This window comes from Nannospalax galili, unplaced genomic scaffold (genome assembly GCF_000622305.1).
Source record: "Nannospalax galili isolate Female #2095 unplaced genomic scaffold, S.galili_v1.0 scaffold433, whole genome shotgun sequence".
NCBI classification, from domain to species: Eukaryota; Metazoa; Chordata; class Mammalia; order Rodentia; family Spalacidae; genus Nannospalax; species Nannospalax galili.
The window spans coordinates 3,410,431-3,431,538 of record NW_008338715.1 but is presented as its reverse complement, the minus strand read 5'-3'; positions in this window follow the sequence as shown (position 1 = coordinate 3,431,538).

Genomic DNA, 21,108 nt, shown 5'->3' with positions numbered 1-21,108 from the left:
ACACTCCATAAAACACTCCATAACTAATTCTTAACTACAAAGAGAGATTAAGTAGTGAAAGTTAGCAATTAGAATTCAGTGACAACATTTTTCTCTGCAATTGATTAGTGTGTAGAATGTTCATCTAGTAGACAGGCTAAAACAGTTTCACTAATTATTTTCTTTGCAATCCTCTGATTATCATATCTTCTATGTATATACGTCTGTACTTTTACTGTTTTTAATCTTGAATACCTCCCCTTCTGACACATTTTCCTTATTATATAACCAAACATTTACCACATTGGCCCTACATTTTAAAATCTGCCCCCCCCTTTTTTCTTCCTCCCCTTTTGTTAGCCTGAAAATGGTCATAAAAATTATTGCCAGGGACTCAGTCCTTGGCTTTCAATTTCTATAAGATTTCTCTGAAGGGATTTAATTTATTATCACTAAGTAATGGCACTAAGATGTGGAGCTTAACCACTTCAGTGTGTAATCTATGTATATGTATGTCACCTCTTCTTAAACATATTCCCACGTTTTTTTCTCTTTGAAACTGCAGAGTTTTCTGCTTTCATCAAAGATAGCATGACTCCTGTTCTAGTTTGCCTTCAGTTGCTGTGATGGAAACACTGTCTGAAACCAACTTGGGAGGAAAGGGTTTATTTGGCTTACAAGCACAGTCCATCATCAAGGGAAGTCAAGGCAGGAACTCAGGGAAGGAACCTGGAGCACAATCATGGAGGAATGCTGCTTACTGGCCTGTTCTCCTGGTTGTGTTCAGCTTACATTCTTATACGAGAGGACCACCTTTCCCAGGGATGGCAATGACCACAGTAAGCTGGGCCCTCCCACATCTCTCAAAATGCCCCACAGACATGGCCACAGGCCAATCCAATGGAGACAATTTCTCAACATAGGTTCCCTCTAACCAGGTGTGTCAAGTTGACAGCTAAAACTATCCAGTACAATTGACTCCATGTCAACTTGACACACACACAAACACACTATTATTAAACCACAATTTTTCCATCACTTGTTGCCAAGATATGATAGTAATATTAGCATCACAGCATAAAACAGTACCACTTTAAAAGTCCCACAGTCCTTAAAATATTCAAACACTTAAAAGTTCAAAGACTATTTTAAAAATCTTTTAACTGTGGACTCATGTAAAATCCAAAACAAACTACTGTCTTATTTCAAAGGGGAAGAATCAGGTACACTTAAGTAAAACAAAAGTCCATCAACTTAGCTCAAGGCTTGACATCTGGGACTCACTTACTATCTTCAAAGGGCTTGAGCAGCTTCACTTCCCTGGCACTACCATCCATGGTACACACAGTTTGTATTATAGGCTCAGGTCAGCTCCATTCCATACCTGCTGCTGTCCTTGGTGCTCATCCAACTGTCCTGGCTTCTCCAATGTGCTGGGGTCTCCATTGCAACTGAGGTTGTATTTTCACCAAGGGCCTCTTCCTGCCTCACAGATGCCAAGTCTCAGATTCTCTTCATCCCTTCAAACCAGTACCGTGTAGGAGACCCTTACACATAACCAAGTTCTGCTTCCAGGTTGAGATAGAGCCTCAGGCACCCTCTGGACCACAGTTTCTGTGTGCTGACCTTGAGGAAATACTTCCCAGAAGTCTTCATCCCAATGATGCTGTTCTCTTGTTACTCACAGCTGAGTTTTTCAGCCCCAACTAACCAACATCAATTGCCCCACTAAAGCAAAGTTTTGCCCCAGTAGCAAAGTACACTCTAGTTGTACTGGTATCTTGTTAATCATAGCTGATTCTAAAGCCCCAGCTGACCAGAAATCACAGATTCTCATTTCAAAATATCCCACAAACAGACCTGACAATCTTTGTTTCCCTTTGAAGCTTCACAACCCACAGCTCAATCATCTATATAACTTTCACCATAACTGTTCCAAGCGCCACAACAACAGCTCACTAACACTAAACATTCATTAGCTTTTCCTGCTCAAAGTTCCAAATACTTCCACAGTCCTCCCCCCAAAAAAACTTGGTCATATCTGTCACAGCATTGGCCCCCTCTGGTGCCAATTTCTTCTCTAGTTGTCTTCTATTGCTGTGATCAAAACATGGACAAAACTGACATCAGAAGGAAAGGGTCTATTTGGCTTACATCTCTTGGGTCATAGTTCACTGAGGGAGCCCAAGGTAGGAACCTGGAGGCAGGAGCTGAAGCACAGGCCATGGAAGAATGCTACTTACAGGCTTACTCCCTTGGCCTGAGCACAGCCTGAATTTAAAAAAAAAAAAAATTATTGAGCTTTGGTACATTTCATACAACAGTTCTTTTTTAAAGAAACATTTTATTTATTATTTTTACTTTATGTGTACGAGTGTATTGCCTACATGCATGTGAGTGCACCCGTTGTGCAATGCCACAGAGGTCAGAACATGGCTTCAGAGTCCCCTGGAACTAGAATTAAGAATGGTTCACAGCTGCCATGTGAGTGCTGGGAATTGAACCTGAGTCCTCTGCAAGAGCAGTCAGTGCTCTTAACTGCTGAGACATCTCTCCAGCCCTCATTAAGAACAACAGTTCTTAGTGAAATTTAGACCCCCCATCTATACCTCCTTTTAAGCCTCCCACCAGATCTCATATATTCTACCATACATGTTAGTCCTATCCAGTCAGGCATTTATATCCAGATGTCCTTTGGTGAAAATTCATCCACTGGAGTCTAGTAAGCCTATCTAAAGTTGGTAAGGCCTGCTCTCCATGACCCAGCAATAATCAGTCTCCCATGGTTCCTAGACTAGGGTCAGCCTGCATTCTTATACAGGCAGGGCCACCTGCCTAGGGGTGGCACCATCCACAGTGAGCTGGGCCCTCCCACTTCACTCAAGATTCAAGAAAATGCCCCACAGACATGGCCACAGGAAAATCCAATAGAGATAGTTCCCAAGTTGAGGTTCCCTCTCACCAGATGTGTCAAGTTGACAAGTAAAGCTATCCAGCACAGCTACCTTAAATATTTGTTCTTAAATTTGAAATGTTACCATTAAGTATTAAGTCATTCAATTTCTTATTCAAATTCTTAACTGTCCTTATTAATTTATTCCCGCCCTTGTTTGTCCTTTACAACTACCTTGTTAGATACACTCACAAATTTGTGCAAGGAATTCTGAATTTTCTGTGTTTGTATAAATTCATTTCTTTTGTTACCCAAACAGATTTTGTGAAAACTTACTACCTTCATCTTATTGCCTCTGTGCTTTAAATCATCAGTTGACCACATTCCTCTTAGACACAAATACTGTCTTTTTAAGAAATCTGATATTTATTTTGACAACTCTATTTGTACTTATTTTTACATGACCCAGGATAGTCTTCAGCAAGCTCTTTAAAATTTCCTTATGTTTTTAGTAAACTTCTTCATGCTTTTCCTAAATTTGGAAGACACAGTTTAACTACTTATAACTTATTTTTCAGAATCTAGCCTAAGTCATCCTATCTCTATTATTAAGTCTGCACTTCCCTTGGAAGAGACAGGGTTGGCTATTTGAATGATCATTTTCAAATGCTGTATAGAGTTTGCTGTTATGTGTCCTGTTTATTTTTCACTATATTGATTAACTTAGTATTGCATTTCTATATATTCATTTTTATTTGTTTAAAGATTTATTCTATCTACTTACAAAATGATTTATGAAAGATTATTTTTAAATATTTTATTTACTATTTTTATGTTATGTATATGAGTGTATTGTCTGTATGTATGTAAGTGCACCCATGTTGTGCAGTGCCCATGGAGGTCAGAAGAAGGCATTGGATCACCTGGAACTGGAGTTATAGACAGTTTGTTAGCTTCCAGGTGGGTGCTGGGAACGAAATCCTGGTCCTCTGCAAGAACATCCAGTGCTCTTAACCTCTGAGCCATCTCTCCAGTCCCTGGAAGTTTATTTTAACAAAGTTGTCACCCAAATTCCCTCTGGGTCTCCTGCTCAATCAGACAAACCATATAATATATTTTATGTGCATTTATTAACTTACAAAGGAATGAGTACCCAGTGCCTAGCCCCGGCCTCTGGTGGTGTGACTCAGAGCCCACCATATCAGACCAAGCCAAGACTACCATAGTCACTGCTCGCATTCGCTCATGCCTCAGGGGCCAGCGATCTAGCCCTAGGTCCACAAGTGTCAGGCCATTCTGACCTTGAGTTGCTGCATGCAGCTGCAGTTTCCCACAGGTTCTGCACTTTTCCATGGCTTGCATTGTCCCCACAGCTTGCGGCTTTTCTTCCAAGATGGTTCCCAGCAGCCCCCCCCCCCAGTAGTCCACATTCTGCAGCAGGCCCCGCCCCTTGGAGGAACTAGCTAATTGGGAGAAAAAAGTATATAAATATTAGGAAAGTGGTATAAGAAGAAATATAATTACATCAAGAATCCTAATAGTTTGATTTTGTGATGATTTTCTAGGCTATCATGTGCGAGTAGTTGTTCCAATAATCTGGATGTTTTGATTAGGGTGCTTTTTGATGGAACTTAAGTTAAATAGGTAGACTAAACAACACAAGTGATACATATAATTAGTGGAAAGCTTGGGTAGGAAACAGAGGCTTGCCCTCTCTCAGGTAATAAGTGACCTTCTTCTGCCTATTTTCCCTGTCTCCAAACTCAACCTGAAGCACTGTCTCCTCCTAAGTTTCAAACCTGCCTGTCTTTGCATAGAAGCCAAATCCTTGACCTCCTGATTCTCTGTCTTGCCCACTCACAGCACAAATGTGGGAACTTGCTAGCTTCTGTCCTAACATTACTAATACTTTATATTAAAACTCATTCTGTGTATATAAATTTATTGCTTCTATATTCTGACAAACTCTAATGCAAAACTTTTTTTCTGTATAACATAGAAATAACCAACCTATATAAACAAAAGAACATTTAAAAAGACCGACACTGGACTGAACTTCTGAAGCACAAAACCCATCAAGAACAAGTTTTAGCCCCACTCATTATGTCTCTTAGTGTCTTGTGTCCTCAGGCAAGTCAGTTAATATTACTGGATTGGAACTTTTTCTCATTTGTAAAAGGATGGCTTGTACTCTTCCATATTGTTTTTCTGTAAAGAAATTTCCTGTGCAAACTATTTACACCCCAAACTGCCAGTACTATTATTATTTTTAATAAAGCCCTCCACTTGTGATGTTACATATAATAGGCTTCTCAACTCCTGAAGGTCTGAGCATTCAAATAGCTTATCAAAATTCTGAAAACAAAACAAAACAAAAACACAGAAATAATTCTCTTTGTCTCTTTTTATTTATTATTATTATTTTTTCTGGTCTTTTTGAGACACTGTCTCCCTGTAGTACCAGCTGCCTTGAACTTGCTAAGTAGACCAGGCTTCCCTAGATCTTACAAAGACTGACCTGTCTCTGCCTCCTGAGTGCTGGGATTAAAGGCATGTGCCACCATACCTGGTCCTAGAAATACCTGATTCTTATTTATTAGAGTAAGGCCAGGTGCAGGGTAGGAAAGCACACCAAAGCTATATCTTCTAGCAGAAAGATAGCATAGTGTTTTAAGGAACATTAGGCAAATTCTGAAGTATATTGTATATTAGTAGGAAGATTAGTCAACTCATTTTATGTTGATATCTTACTAGTGTCATAATTTAAAGTAATTAAAAAGATACACACATGCACACATACATGCACACACAACTGTAAGTTTCCACTTCTTACAAAATTGAAATGTACTAATGCATACTAGTTTTGCTGTAATAATTACATGCACCAGATATTTTAAAGTATTCACAAAGCAACATATTTCTTAGCTGTTCAGCTGCAGTGAAAATGTGGATTTTTTTTAAGAGTAAAAATTGGTTTGAAAAGCAGTAGGCATCAGTAATCTTGAATCCCCTATATACTCATAAAATAGTGAAACCATCTGTACTGTGTGTGGGTTGATGACCTTGAATTAACTCTAGCAATGTCATTACCCAATTAGTTGAGGAAGAAAAGATACTTGGGAATTACAATTACACACCCGTTAAAAATTGTGCAGGGCATTTGCTCTCAAATATTTATTAAAACACATCTGTCTGATAATCATTATATAATGACTTTGTGTGTGTGTGTGTGTGTGTGTGTGTGTGTGTAGACTAAATTTGCTAGGTAAAATAGTAAGGCAGACCCAAATGAAATAATCATGTTACTTGAATGTTCTTCCAAAGTATGTCTATATTAAAAACAGAAAATCCGAATGGAAAGATGGCTCAGTGGTTGAGAGTACTGGCTGCTCTTGCAGAGGACCTGGGTTCAGTTCTCAGCACTCACATGGCAGCAAATAGAGATCTGTAACTCTAGTTCCAGGGTATCCGATACCTTCTTCCAACTTCCTTGAGCATTGCATGCCATGGGTGCACTTACACACATGCAGGCAATACACTCATACACATAAAATAAAAAAATAAGAAAAATTAAAAACCAGAAAATCACATCTCCTTTTAGTCTCCTGCCTTCATATTTAGATAGAATATTGTTACATTATATTATTTTTAACTAAAATAATTACATATGCTTGCTAAATCATGCATTAATTTTATATTTTACTGTAGTACTTGATTTTACTTTATAGATGCCTTGTTGAACCTCTAGGGCTTATATTAAAGAAATTTATTAATAATGTTATGAGTTTGAAATCTTTGTGTGTGTATGACGTATGCATGTGGATGTGTTCATATGTGTGTTTATGTGTGTGACTGTGGGTGCAGTTGTTATAGCATGCACATTTAGGTCAGAGGACAACCTCAGGTGTCAATCCTCACCTCTCACCTTGTTCAGACAGTCTTTTCTTTGGTGCTATGACATATGAGCTTTGGAGGACTCTCCTATCTCCACGTCCATTCACAGCAGCCCTGGGATTATAGACTTGGGTTATCAAATTCAACTTTTTATGGGATCTGGGAACATGAACTCCAGTCTTCACATCTGCTTTACCCACTGAGCCCTCTTTTTAGCCCTACTGTTACTATTTGGTTTTTTTTTTTTTTTTAATTTCATTTACTCTATTCTAAAAATATAATTGCAAATATTTATCTTAACTTTTTTCTCAATTTTATTTTTGTTACACTATATGAGTTCTCTTTAAAGATCAAATAACCTTACTATTCTGCTTCTCTCTTTAATATATTTTCCCCACTTGAATATCCTCTTAAGCCTGTAAAAATTTCCATTCAAATAGTATCCTCTCTGTCCTAGACTTTCCACTGGTTTCCTTTTACACCTTCCATTTATCTGTTGAAAGTATTGCTTGGTTTGGTTCTCATGATCAAATTTAATGCTAACTGGAAGATTTAGTGATAACTACTTTAAAGTCCTTGCTAACAAACACCTGTGTTACCTAAAGTTTGTTTCTTTGTGTTGATTCTTTGACTTTGTGTTAGAAACTTTATCATGTTTCTCCACCTGTTTAATCGTTCACATTTTGCATGGGTATTTAAAAAACACTGCCTCCTGTTATCTTCTTCTGAAGAATTTGTGTCCTGGATGTTTCTTAAGTAATTGACTGATAGGCTTTAAATCGCATAATCTTGATTTTCTCTTTCTCTCCTCCCCCATTTTCCCATCCTTTACCCCCACTTATCTGTCCCTTCTTCAATTCCTTCCTTTTCTTCTTTCCTTTGTGGTTCTGTGGATCCAAACCAGGGCTTTCCATATGCTAGCGTGTGCTCTACAGTGAGGTATAACCCTCTTTACACTTTCTGAGAGTAGGACTACATTTTATGCTTGCCCATGAGAGAATTCTTCAGACCTGAGCCAGACATAATGATTATTCTTGGTTTCAAAAGGAGAACCAAGATTTTCTTTTAAATAATATTTTCAAAATTATTCTTTGAAAATGTGACACCCGTTCACAATGTAGTTTGATCATATCCTGCTCTTTCTCCCTCCTCCATCCACTTCTATGACAACCTCAATACACCTTCCTCACATTATGTCCCTATTATTTATTTATTTATTTATTTATTTATTTATTTATTATTTATTTATTTATTTACTATTTTTAACCCAATGGATCCAGTTACTACTGCCTATATCCACATAGGCATGGGGTCATCCATTGCGACATGGGCCACCTAACTGGGGCCACCCTAGTAAAGCAACTGCCGTCAACTGCCAATATGGAGCTATTGCTCCATAGCCAGGACTGAGTCCTCAGAGTCCTCCACTATCCATATTGGAATATTTTAAAAAACATTTTTTATTGCGTTTCTGTATTCTCATATAACAATTCTCAATCAAACCCAGACCCCCGTGCCCCATCCATACCTACCCCATTCTCCAACCGGACCCCATGCACTCTGCCACACACGCTAAGTCCTATCCACTCAAGCATTTGTGACCAGATGCCTTCAGTGCAAATTTGTCCAGTGAAGTCCAGGCAATTCGTCCATAGACTGTGTGTAAGGCATATTCTCCCCCACCCAGCATCCACCAGCCTCCGACAGCTCAGTCTTGGGCAAGTCCACCATGCATCTCTCTCCTGGGCCCTTGATCATTTGAGTTGGCATGGGTCCTGTGCTTGATGTCACCATTGCCACAAGTTCACATGAGCAATCTTCCAGTGGCCTGAAAGCCTCTGCTTCCCTGTGTGGTGAACCAGTCCTGACTCTTACAGTCATTCCACCCTCTCTTCCATGGTGATCCCTGAGCTGTGGGTAGGTGAGGTTCAATGTAGGAGTCCTATCTATGGACACACACTCTCTAGTCTCTTATTCTTTGGGGAAACATGGGCAGTTGTGGTCTTCTGTGTGCATCACACTCTGCTGTACAAGGAAGCTTTACTGGTGAGAGCTGAGGGATGCATTAATTTTCTCTCTACCTCTTGTTCAGGTATATTCCATTAACCTTAGTTTTAGAGGTTCAACTATATATGTCACCTAGTACATGTGTCACCTGAGTTCTCTTAGGGTCCCTTGCTTCTGGCTCTATTAGACAAACCATGTAACACAGCTTTATCTGAATTTTTTATAATTTATATTTGTTAGGGGAAATAGAGTAACTTTTAAAGGTGAATGTCCAGCACCCTGTTCCACTCTGTGGATCAGCAGCCTGCTGTTCCAGATCACTTCTGCACCCCACGTACAGTCCCTGTTAGCTTTTGCCAATGCCTCCTGGGCCTACAGTCTTGCCCCAGGTCAGTAAATGCCCCCTCTTGTGTCCATGATGGCGAGCCACCTGGGTCATTTCTTCTATGCTGCTTGCGTCCAAGATGGTGCTAATGCTCCTCCCTCCATGGCTAACTCTCCATAGTCAATTCCCCACAGCAGGACCCTCCCCTCTGAGGAATAAGTCCCTTCCAGACATACTCCACCCCTTCCGCTGGCTCTTACAATCTTTTCACCAATCTTCCACTAAGGTCCCTGAGCTTTGGAGGAGGTCCAGATGTAGGGTGATCTCTCTTGTATTATGGTGAGATAGTGATGTGTTGGGCCTCCCCATTATTCGTCTTTAAGCCGTGGTCATTGATCTATCTCAGTGGTGTTTCTTCTACTATAAAGACAAATGGAAAGAAGTAGACACATTGAAACAAACATGAATGTAAATACAAATGCCAAGAGGCTATCCCAGTAGGTGTACTATATTCATTAAACAGTATACTTGTGATGGCTCAACCCACTAAGGCCTGTATCCTTTCTTGACATAGGGGGTTGGCCTGGTCTATAGCACCAGATATGCATTCTACCCATAGGAGCAGGCTTTATCCATTTAGAAATTTGGTCAGTTGTACTTATGTTAGTCGAGCCACTATTGCACTTGCAGGCATTGCTTGGCATGTCCATAGTGTGCAGCACGTGGGGTCCATTGTTGTGTAGAATCATAGGGGATACTTGCTTCCCCATCATCTACCTAGCACCTTCTGGTACTATGAACATCATCCATCCAATGGCATGGAGTTTTTGGCTTAGTCTCAGTTCCATCTTTTCTTTTCCTCCCACACTCACATCATGCAGTGTCTTCAGCAACATGGCCTTACTGACCTTTTTAGTGTATAACCTACATTAATGTCAGTGGCCTTGGTGAATTAGAGGACCTATAGGATCTCTTTCTGATGAATATCTCATAAGGGAGGAACCCACCCCTGCTATTGTAGATGTTCTTAACAGTTGTATAGTTTGGGAACCTCTGTTTTTATCTTACCCAACCATAAAACTCCCAAGAATCTTACAGCTATAGCTGGCCTTTCTTTCTTCAGCTATCTTTCAAATGGGTTTCACGTCTGTAAAACACCTGAAGGAAGGTTAACCTCATATATAAAATCAATCATAGACAAGGCCTAACACAGAATGGAAAGGTTTTATCCATTCGTATTAACTCTTTTCTCCATAAATCCTTGTTAGGTACCATAGCATGGGTATGAGGCACTAATTTTGTTAGTTCTTTACTATCTTTAGTTATCCCTCTGGAGTCATTTCACACTTGGGTAATTTTACATGGAGTCTCTTTGTATTCTTTTATTTTTGATACACTTAGAGGTGTTGGCTCCAGTTGCCTGACCCTACACTGGATAAGGAGGCAGGGGGTTTCTCTTGTCCCTGCTGCACCTGTTGGTGCCCTGAGTCAAACAAGTCTTTGGTCTGCCTCCTGACTGTAGCCATATCTGTTATCTCTCCATTCACTGCACCCGGCTGCTGGGGGAGGCGTTGGTGGGAAAAACTGCCTCTAACCCTAGTATAGCCTTTATCAGAAGAGAAATGTAACTTTATTAATATTTGGGGATTCTTAACCACCCTTGGGACAGTTTTTATCCTTTGAATACCTTTTGGGAATTTGGGCTTGACATAGCATTGCCACATTTGTCTTCGAGTAACCCAGATGGACCATTTCTTCTGTCTGGTCTTTTTTATCTCTCTTATATTCTGTTATTCTATAGACACATTTCACATGTTGGTCAGTCACTTATATCTGCTAAAGCATCTCTCACTTTCCTATTAAAGGGCTTAGCAAAACCATTAAAGCTCCATACCATTATCAAGGCTCCAGGTTAATTAAGCTTTCCTTTATATCTCTGGTGAACACAGTCTTATCTGGCCCTGTGAACTGGAAATCATGTATTGTTTTTCTCATACCTAGTTCTTCAGTGATGCCTACCCCTCCTTTGTTGTACTCTAGCTCCTGCTAATCATGTTAGTGTCTCTTGGTGATGACCATGTGTCTTTAATGCCTTCTGCCAGCCACCCCATTAAGACTGCTCCCCCCTAAATTGGCCTAGGTTTAACAGCCTATATCACAAGGACAGATTGGTGGTTATATAACTCAGCTGTGAAGCTTCTGAAGGACTTAGACTGATATTATTTGCTCCCATGTCCCATACCTCAGGAGCCACAGGGTAAGGGCCTCTTTGATTGCTTGCTTGCACGTTTTTCCTAGTTTTAATAGTTCCAGGGTGGAGTATTTCCTATTTACAGTACTGTTAGCTTTTTATTCTTTTTGTATCAAAGGTTGAATCTGAGGGGCAGCCTTAGCCACTTTCATTTTTAGGTCATTTCTTTTTTCATTAACTCTTTATTCAGGAGTCCTTGGAGCTTACACAAGTTAAAATGCCCCCTTGTTTGTTTGTTTGTTTATTTGTTTTTTCTCTCTCAAGTTCTGCAACTGAACCTGCCAGTACCTCCCTACCCTTTTCAGCTTCCTGTGCTTTGGGCAAATCTTTTATTATGTAAAGTGGCCACGCCCCCTTTCTGGGTTCTCTGCTTGTGTCCCAGGGCTGCAAAAGTTGTTCTAGCCTTTCTACAACCCCACATTTACAACACAGCTGTGGCCCATGCTTCTGCATGGCCAGGTCCTTTTTAGATACATATTTTAGAATGCATTGTAAGATCCACGTCAGCACTGCCATTAGCTCTCTAGCTTTTTCCAAACTGCTGTGGTTTGTCATTCCTAGTGAAGTCATCCTGCTGGCTTGCACCAATGTGTCACCCAAGTTTTCTTAGGGTCCCTTGCTCCTGGCACTATTAGACAAACCATATAACACACCTTTATCTGAATTTTTTGTAGTTTATATTTGAGGTAAGGGAAATAGAGTAGCTTACAAAGGTGAACAGCAGGCACCCAGTTCTGCTCTGTGGCTCAGTGGCCCTCTGTTCCAGATTGCTTTCGTGCCCCGCCCACAGACTCTGTTGGTCTGTAGCCCATGCCTCCTGGACCCACAGTCTCGCCCCAGGTTGGTAAATGCCCGCTCTCTCATCCATGCAGCTGAGACATCTGGGCTATCTTTTTTACACTACTCACTCCCAAAATAGCGCCAATACTCCTCCCTCCATGGCTACTCTCCACAGCTCCTTTTCCATAGCTAATTCTCCAGAGTAGGCCTCATCCCTCAGAGGAATAAGTGCCCCTAGGGACACTTATACATCTCTCAGAAGTATATTCTCTGTGTGTGACGGATTGTACAATCCTGCAGTAGCCTCCATCTGTTTCAAAAAGAAACCTCTTTGATGAGTGCTGTATGGTATGCTTGTCTGTAAATATAAGGATCGATATTTAGCATACAGTAGGAAGTTGTATTTGTCAAGAGATATGAAAGAGATAGGGTTTTCTCTAGCATCTATATCCTTTTCTTCCATGTGTACTTGACTAAGGTTACAGTGCCACTGATAAGTTCACTCCCAACAAGGGGGTTTCAAGTCCAATTAGTTTGTCATGCCAATCCTTATGGTTATTAGGCATCAGGACTGGATTGGAACATTGATTGTTTATCTCCCTTGCCAGTTTGCATGCTGAAATTTTAAACTGCCTTGATCTTGTGCAAGTCCTGTGCAGGCAATGCACAGCTGCTGTGTGTTCACCTGTGCAATTGCCAGTTCAGGTCCTGAAGACAGCATTTAACAACCTTCCTCTCCATCCTCTGAGATATTCTTTCCATCACTTCTTCTCTTAAGTTCCCTGAGCCTTGGGAATGTGGGTTGTCTGGGGGAGTGAAGAAGTGGGGGGCAGTGACAGTTATAGATGTCCCATCTGTAGCTGAGACTCACAGAAGCTTCTCAGCACTTCAGTTATGAGACACAAGATATTTACTAATCATTTAATATATACTGATTTCTGTCTCTCTGTTGGGGTCCATGAATTCTCTTTCATGCTGGTATGATTTCTGACTAATTGTATACAACTTTTAGAGTTTTTATTTAGAACTTTTCTTCTTTTGCAATTTTGCTAACACTCAAGGAGACCTAAACTTTGTCATGAGACATACACATCAACCTGGAAATATCTCTGTTATTTTTCTGAATTACTCCGAGCAATTCAGATTTGGAAAAGCCCTTAAGGAAAAATCTGTGTAAATATTGATCTGACCCAATGCATTTCCCATCTATCAAGTTGAAGTTATTTCTTATTTCTGTCTGATTTTGATCATTCTACAATGTCTTTCATGCTTTGTCTAGGGATTATATTTGTTATTCACACAAAAGGAAGTTCAGTAAAAAGCTCCACTGTTATAAAATGTCTTTCTTTTTTATACTAATAATTAGTGGTATCTGTAGTCTCATTAGATTTGCTAGCACATATTAAAGTTTAATTATCAGATGTATAAATATTACATGAAGAAAAATTTAAAACTGAATTGCTGATTTATATTGAAATCTTTATATTGAATTTAATATGCTATGCAACTTAAATTCAGCTAAGTAAAATTTAATCTGTTAATACCAACTTTTAGTTAAGTAAAATTTAGTGTATAATTCCAGTGTTTCCCTTGGGACCATATATTGCTAATTAAAACTATAGAATTATAATTAAGTTAATTTCTTTTTTAAGTATTCATTTGCAAAGAGGCAAAAAGAGATTTTTCAGCTAGACTTAAATGTGACCATGAGTTAGACTATAATTTGACTGAAAATTTATACAATGTGAAATAAATGTTTCTGATTACTCAAATAAAGCAAAAGAAAACTCGTTGAGGGAAATATCACATGCTGCTAGAGTCATACATGGAAAAGAAAGTCCTCAATGCTTCAGAAAAGCTTGAGAAAGAAGTTTCAAAACTAAAATTGTAAAATCTTAAAATGGGATTAAAGTTGTTTGAACAAGGTAAGAACTCTACCACTAAACCACACTCCCTTTTTTGCTTTTTTAACAACATCTTGCTAAATTTCCCAGGCTGGAATCAAATTTGCTGTGCTCATGCCTTAGTTTCTCCTGTAGCTGGGCATGATTTCAAAATGAGTTTTGGGTTTTACATTTATTTTCTCTACTAGTAATTTTGAGTTTTGCTACTAGTAATTCAGAGTTTCTGAGTGTTCCAGATTTTCAAGTTAGTAATTTTCTGTTCTTTATTCCTGGGATTCAACAATTCCTTCCTGGTTACCACTGTTGAGTAGATTCTATTCTCAAATTACACTTGCAATAGTGGTAGCAATAGTAGATTGTGCATGCTTGTGTATGTGTGTGTGTGTGTGTGTATGTGTGTGTGTGTGTGTGTGTATGATCTGAAAAAGTTGCTGTAGATTCCCAACTTCATTGATTAAGTCAAAGATATATTATTATTTAATGAGAGGTTGTAAGCTACAGAAGCTCAGTTTCATAGTTTGTTGTAGAATGGGATACTGCCTGAATGGTTCTAGCTTATGCATCTTGTCTGTAACAGTGCTATGATATCAAGTCACCTCCAGCTGAGCTTGGTAATGTGAGAACCTCATAGCAAACAATGCTTACCCTACACTGCTGTGAAGTTCACTCTTTATCCAAAGCTTCCAGGACCTCCGAAGTTGCAGGTGTAAAATACAGCCCTTCCATCTCTTCTTTTCTCTAGAGTTATATCTCCTTTGCCATTTTGACAACCAAATATCCCAGAGAGGATTTAAAAGAGAGAATTTCAATGATCTAAGAGGAAATATGCCCCCTCTTTTTCTAAAGCAACTTTTATTGTACATCTGTAGCTGTGGACATTTAATTCTGTTGGTGTCTAGCACACATTTGTTTTGGAACTGTATCCTACCTCATGCTGTCATTCCTTCCTAAGAAGGAAAGAGACTTGGCATATTTTGCAATGATATTCAAATTTTAGTACTTAACTAGGCCTCTGTTTTGGAAAATAAGTCAAAATTCCTTGTTCTGTTTCTAAATCTCACATGAATGCAGTTCCTGTTAGGCCTATTGTTGAAATTTCATGTCTAAAAGTCACTATCTTGAGGCAGGCATCCTGCCCCGATAGCTCTTACAATCTTTCTGCCCCCTTTCCCTGATGGTTCCTGAGCTTTAAATACAGAGTTTGTGTAGAAGACATATCAATGTTACTGTTCACACCACAGTCACTCTCTGAATTTTGACCAGTAGTAGATCTATCTAATGGTCTCCATCTGTTGTGAAAAAAAAGCTTCTATGATGAGAGGCAAGAGCTGTACTTACCTATAGGTATAAGGATAAATATTTAGAACACAGAAATTTTATTGGTTTAGTATAATGGTAATAGTAGGGTTCTCAGGCAGGGTCTGTTACCTTCCAGCTGTGGGTGCTTGGCTAGGTTTACAGTACAAGACATGAATTTCCTTCTATTGACCAGGCCTTAAGTTTATTAAGGCAGCTGCTCTTTATGCCCAAGATAAATGTGCCACCATTGCAGCACTGGGCATATCTGCTAAGTTGGTTGTTATTGTGCATCATAGGTATTATAGCTGGGTAGGACTGTTTCTTGCTTTTCTTCATTAGCTACTTGCATAGCACCTTCTGATACTGAGAACTAGTCATCAAAGAAGAGCCTTCCAGGTCAGTTCCAGCTCAATTCCTTCAAGTTCTATGTCCAAAGTGTGTGGTATTTTCAACAATAGAGTCTTATCTTCAAATTCTTGGAGACAGTGATAAAAGCATACATTGTTTTGGGAGTCTCTTGAACTTTCCCAACTAACAATTCAAAGGGAGGATTCTGATGCCTGGCACTAGGGTTTTGTTAGGAAGTCTATGACTATTGGTGGGAAGAGAGCTGTGTGGTATATAGCCATTTAATATGCACACATATTATATATGTATTTTAAGGAAGCTTTTAAAATACATTTCCCTATGGGTTTTATAAATATCCTTATTATTATTCAGTTCTCCTTCCTATTTCTCCCTCTGTGTTATCCTTCCTCCCCTCCATACACTTAAAGTCCATCTCCCATTTTTTTCTATTTCCTTTTGATAGCATTGTTATTGCTTTGAGACAGGCTCTCACACTAAGTCCAGGCTAGCCTGGAACTCACTATATATCCTAGATGGACCTTGAACTCATTGCACTCTTCCTGTCTCTCTCTTCTGAATGTTGATTTGAAAGTGTAAACTGCCACACCCAGCAGGCAATGCCTTCTTTTTGAAGAAAATATGAGTAGTATTGGCATAAGATGGATTATTTTTATATAATGACTACTTAAATATAACATGAATCTAAGTCCAAATTATTATTCAACAAATAAATATGTGAGATACACTATATTCCTGGACCTTTGATATGGAATAGTTACAGAATAAAAATAGAAAAGAGTACTATCTTGAATATTCCCATAGGTGTTAATTTTTAAAATAAATTTTTTATTGATTCCAGAATTTGATACACTGTATTTTGATCATGTTCAAACCCCCTCCCTCATCCTGTCCCTCTTCACTACCCCTCACCCCCATTTCATGTCTCCATTATTAGCTATCCTTTTAAAAATATTCTTTTTATTGTTTTTATTTTATGTGTGTAAGCTCACCTGTGTCATGCAATGCCAGCAGAGGTCAGAAGAAGGAATCAGATTCCCCTGGAGCTGGAGTTACAGACAGTTGTTAGCCACCATGTAGATGCCAGAAATCAAACTTGGGTCCTCTGCATGAGCAACCAGTGCTCTTTAAACACTGAGCCATCTCTCCAGACCCCTATCCTTTTATAAAACTTATTTATTTTTTTAAAGACCTATTGAATCCAATACATGCCTCCCAAGTGATTCTGGGCGTGGGTCCATGCCCTGGAGTTTGGTTAAACTGCAGGTCTCACACCAGTAATAGTTACAGAATAAAAATAGAAAAGAGTGCTATCTTGAATATTCCCATAGGGACTCTCCCTTTCCAAACATCCATCAGTTGCCTATAGAGACTCAGCTATTGCTGAGTCTTAGCGCTACCTCCTCCATCCTTTCTGGGCCCCTATGTGGCCTGGTATTGCACTGGTCTTGTGCATGCTGTCATAAGTGCTGTGCATTCATATGTGCAATTACCCTCTGGTATCCAGATAACACAGTCCTTGTGTTCATCTACCACCTGTGACTCTTACAATCTTTCCACCAACTCTTCCTCAGTGATCTCTGGGCCTTGGGAGGAGAGGGTAAAATAAAGGTGTCCCAGTTGGGTCTGAGTTCTTTGTGTTCTCTTGTTTTCTGCACATTTACTATTTGTGGATTTCTTCATTAACAGCCATGTGTTTGCAAGAAGAATCATCTCTGGTGAGAGTTGAAGGCTGTATTAATCTTCATATAACAATGTCATTCTGCTTCACTTTATTATGTCTATTCATCAAAATGATAGTAGTAAGTTTTCCCCTATGGCCTGTGATTTGTCTAGGCACAGACAATTTCAGCTATAGACTTTCTATTGTGAAACAGGCTTTAAATCCAATTAGAAGGCTGTTGGTTACTCCCATAATATCTGTGCCATTATTTTACTGTTGGGCATAATTTGTCAACCCAGTGGCCACTGTAGTTTGCAGAGTTCACAGCTGTGCAAGGTTGATGATTAGCTTTTTCTGTCAATAATATGCATAGCATATTCTAGTAATATTAAAGCTAGCCAGCAAAGATGTAACTTCAAGGTCAGAATCAGCTTGATTGTTCCTTCTTTGTTCTGCAACTCAGATGTGTAGTGTCTTAAGCAATAGGGTCTTACTGTTCAGTTCTGGTGGGTTACCAAGTGCAATGGCAATAGATAGTAATTTTAAATGCAATTTAGATGCCTGAGTCATTGGGTAAAAAAAATTTAATGTCAATCTGATGAGATTCATCTGGTCTCTTTATTCCTCAATTGTCTCTTTTCCAAGCATTAGAGATGAAATTTCCAGTTAATATAGTTTCTGGCCACTTTCAGTCTTCAACATGTTGAAGGATATGCTTAATGTCCTATAAAAAAAAGTTTGTGCTTGTGTTTTATATACTGGAATATCATATTTTTAAAGTCATTGAATACATTTGTGTTAGTCTTTCTAATATTTATCTAAAGTGTTTCTGTCATTTATACATAGAATACACTGAATTATTAGAAATTTAAGTTATTTTATTTCCTTCAAAACTACCAGTGCAATAAATCATCAGGGAATAATAAGGTCCTCAATGAAATTTTCAAAATTTAAATCAGAACACAAAACACTGGGAATTATTTTAAAACTCACTGAATCCACATGAACATATATAATGATTGCCCATTTGATAATGGATAGATAATTGAAAATAGCTGAATCCAGAAATGTTATGACAAAGCAAAATGAAACCTCTAAACAGTTAAGTTACTAAAGAGAGCAAAAAAGTCACTTTAATTTTAAGAAAACATAAGAAGTATTTCTCTTAATATATGCCAAAGCCAATTGCTATTCCTCCTGAAGAACTGCATTAGCTATGCAGCCCATTACTTTAGCCATTTGAAAGCAGCTCAGAGCTGATAAGGAAATGGAAATGGGTGGATAATCTCATCCTAAGGAGAAAGCCCCAGTGTAACCCTCCTCACTTCACATCATATTCCATGGGAAAGACACATCAGGAGAGACATAATCACATCACCACCACTTTGCTGTGGCCTGTACTTTACATATACCTCAACAAATTGATTTTTCCACTACCAGTGCCAGGCTGCAGGAGGATAAGTTTATGGTGTAGGTTTTATTACTACTCTTCTTAAACTTAACATTAAATAGGAGTTGACTAGAATAGAGATTATGCAGAGCAAGCATAAATGGAGAATTCCCCCCTAGCCCCAATAAAAGGAAGGAAGAAAAAGGAAGAGAAAATGCACTTTGAACTGACTATGTTTGTAATGGAAACAGGACTGCTTTCTGTATTAAAAATTTTACTAGGTGTAGTGGTGCACTCCTTTAATCCCAGCAATTGGGAGGCAGACGCAGGTAGATCTCTGTGAGACCAAGATCAGTTTGGCCTACATAGTGAATTCCTGGCCAGCTGGAGCTATAGGGAGACCCCATCTTAAAAAAAAAAATAACAAATGAAAAATATGTATTATTTACAAAAGTTTTTATTCAAAGGAATTATGACTATTAATTTTATTATACTAAAATTAAAACCAATATAAAGAGTTAATTTATTTAAAATGAATATGTTCATTATATCATCAGTATATATTAAATAAAATTAATTTTCAAAATGAAAATAATGATAAAATAATTTCTGGAATATTTTTGTCAATTTCTTTCATTTCTGGCATAGTTAAAAACTCATGTTATTGTGGCTCTAAATCAAATCCCCAATGTGAAAGTCAGTGGAAACCTGTGAGAGGTGATTGAATAAGGACTGAATTCTCATGTTCAAGAGCAGTGCCATTTTAAAGAAGTCCTGAAGAGGCAATTATCACCTCCAGCCTGTGATAACAGCTATAAGATAACACGTGAGGTATGAGCCCACATTTAGACATATACTCTTTGGACTTTTTGACCTCTAGAACAATACTGTTGTTTGACAGCACCCAATACTGGCATTTTTTTTTTTAATAGCAGCATATGTAAACAATGGGCACATTATCTGTTTCTTAATTCAACCTGCTACCATATTTTGTTTTGATTGAAGAACAGAAAAACAATCTGGCCTTACACAGATAAGCATTTGAAAAAGTGGAGGATTGTTGAAAAAGCTTTTCAGACATTTTTGAACATTTTTTAATTCTATCCAAAGTATAAATGATTAGTGACTCTTAACTCTCAATTGCTACATAAAATATTAAGCAGTATCCATCAACTTTCCAGACACTGTTACCCTTAATGTTCTATTTGTCTTGTACTTTGCTTCCATCTTTCCTGTTGTGTTATATTATTATATCACACAATAATCATTTGGAAAATATGTGTTTACTGACTGAGTTATGGCCATCTTCTAAATATTGCTACATTTCATTATATGAATCAAATGTTGCCTCATTATTATATCCCTGATCATATTAGAAAATTCTTCATTAATTGAGGCACTGTTATGATCATGTGAGTGTACATTTTACAAGTTTCATTTTTCTTTTTGTTTTGCTTAAAATTAAGACAATATAGCCATCACTTCCTGTTTTTGACACAAGTTTACTTCTCTCATTTTCATAAAAAATTATGTTATTTTCTCAAGTCTGAATAACAATAGTTCACATGTCAGTCATTTCTCAAGTCTGAATAACAATAGTTCACATGTCAGAACACACCTCAGGCAGTGTTCCATAGGACAAAAGTGTTCTTGCTCCATATCAAACAGCCATACTAATACACAAAGTTCCGTGAATGTTTTTTTGTAACAGACAACCATTGTACTTTTTTACACAGCATAAATGCTCATATCTATCTCATTTTATTGTACAGAAAATAAAAACAGATACTTTTTTTTTGGTCTTTTTGAGACAGGATCTTCCTGTAGCCCTAGCTGGCCTGGAACTTATTATGTAGACCAAGCTGGCCTCAAATTCACAGAGATCTGCCTGCCTCTGTGTCCCAAGTGCTGGGAATAAAGGTGTACACTACCGTCATACCCAGCCAAAAGATACATATTTAAAGTATTAAATACCAACATACTTACAGATTTTTAATTGACATTTGCAGTTATCATTGCTAGAACATGAAGCTAAAAATAGCCACGAATACAGTTTTTGTAAGTGGTTTGGTTTTTGCCAGTGTTTTGATTTTTGCCGAGATCTCACTAATCAAACCAACTTCTCTTTTTCATCATCATTACAACACCCATATATTGGGAAGAAAATAACTTATTTTTGCTGTGAAAGTGACTTTGTCCATTTCCATATCTTAAAAATTTCTTAGGAATTCACAGAATCCCAAACTTCATTTTCGAAATTGTAGACTAACAGGAAAATAAAATCGACAGCTCAATCTCATTTTCATTCTAAAAACCAGAATTGAATGCTTTGAGAATAATTAGGATGTATAAGGCTA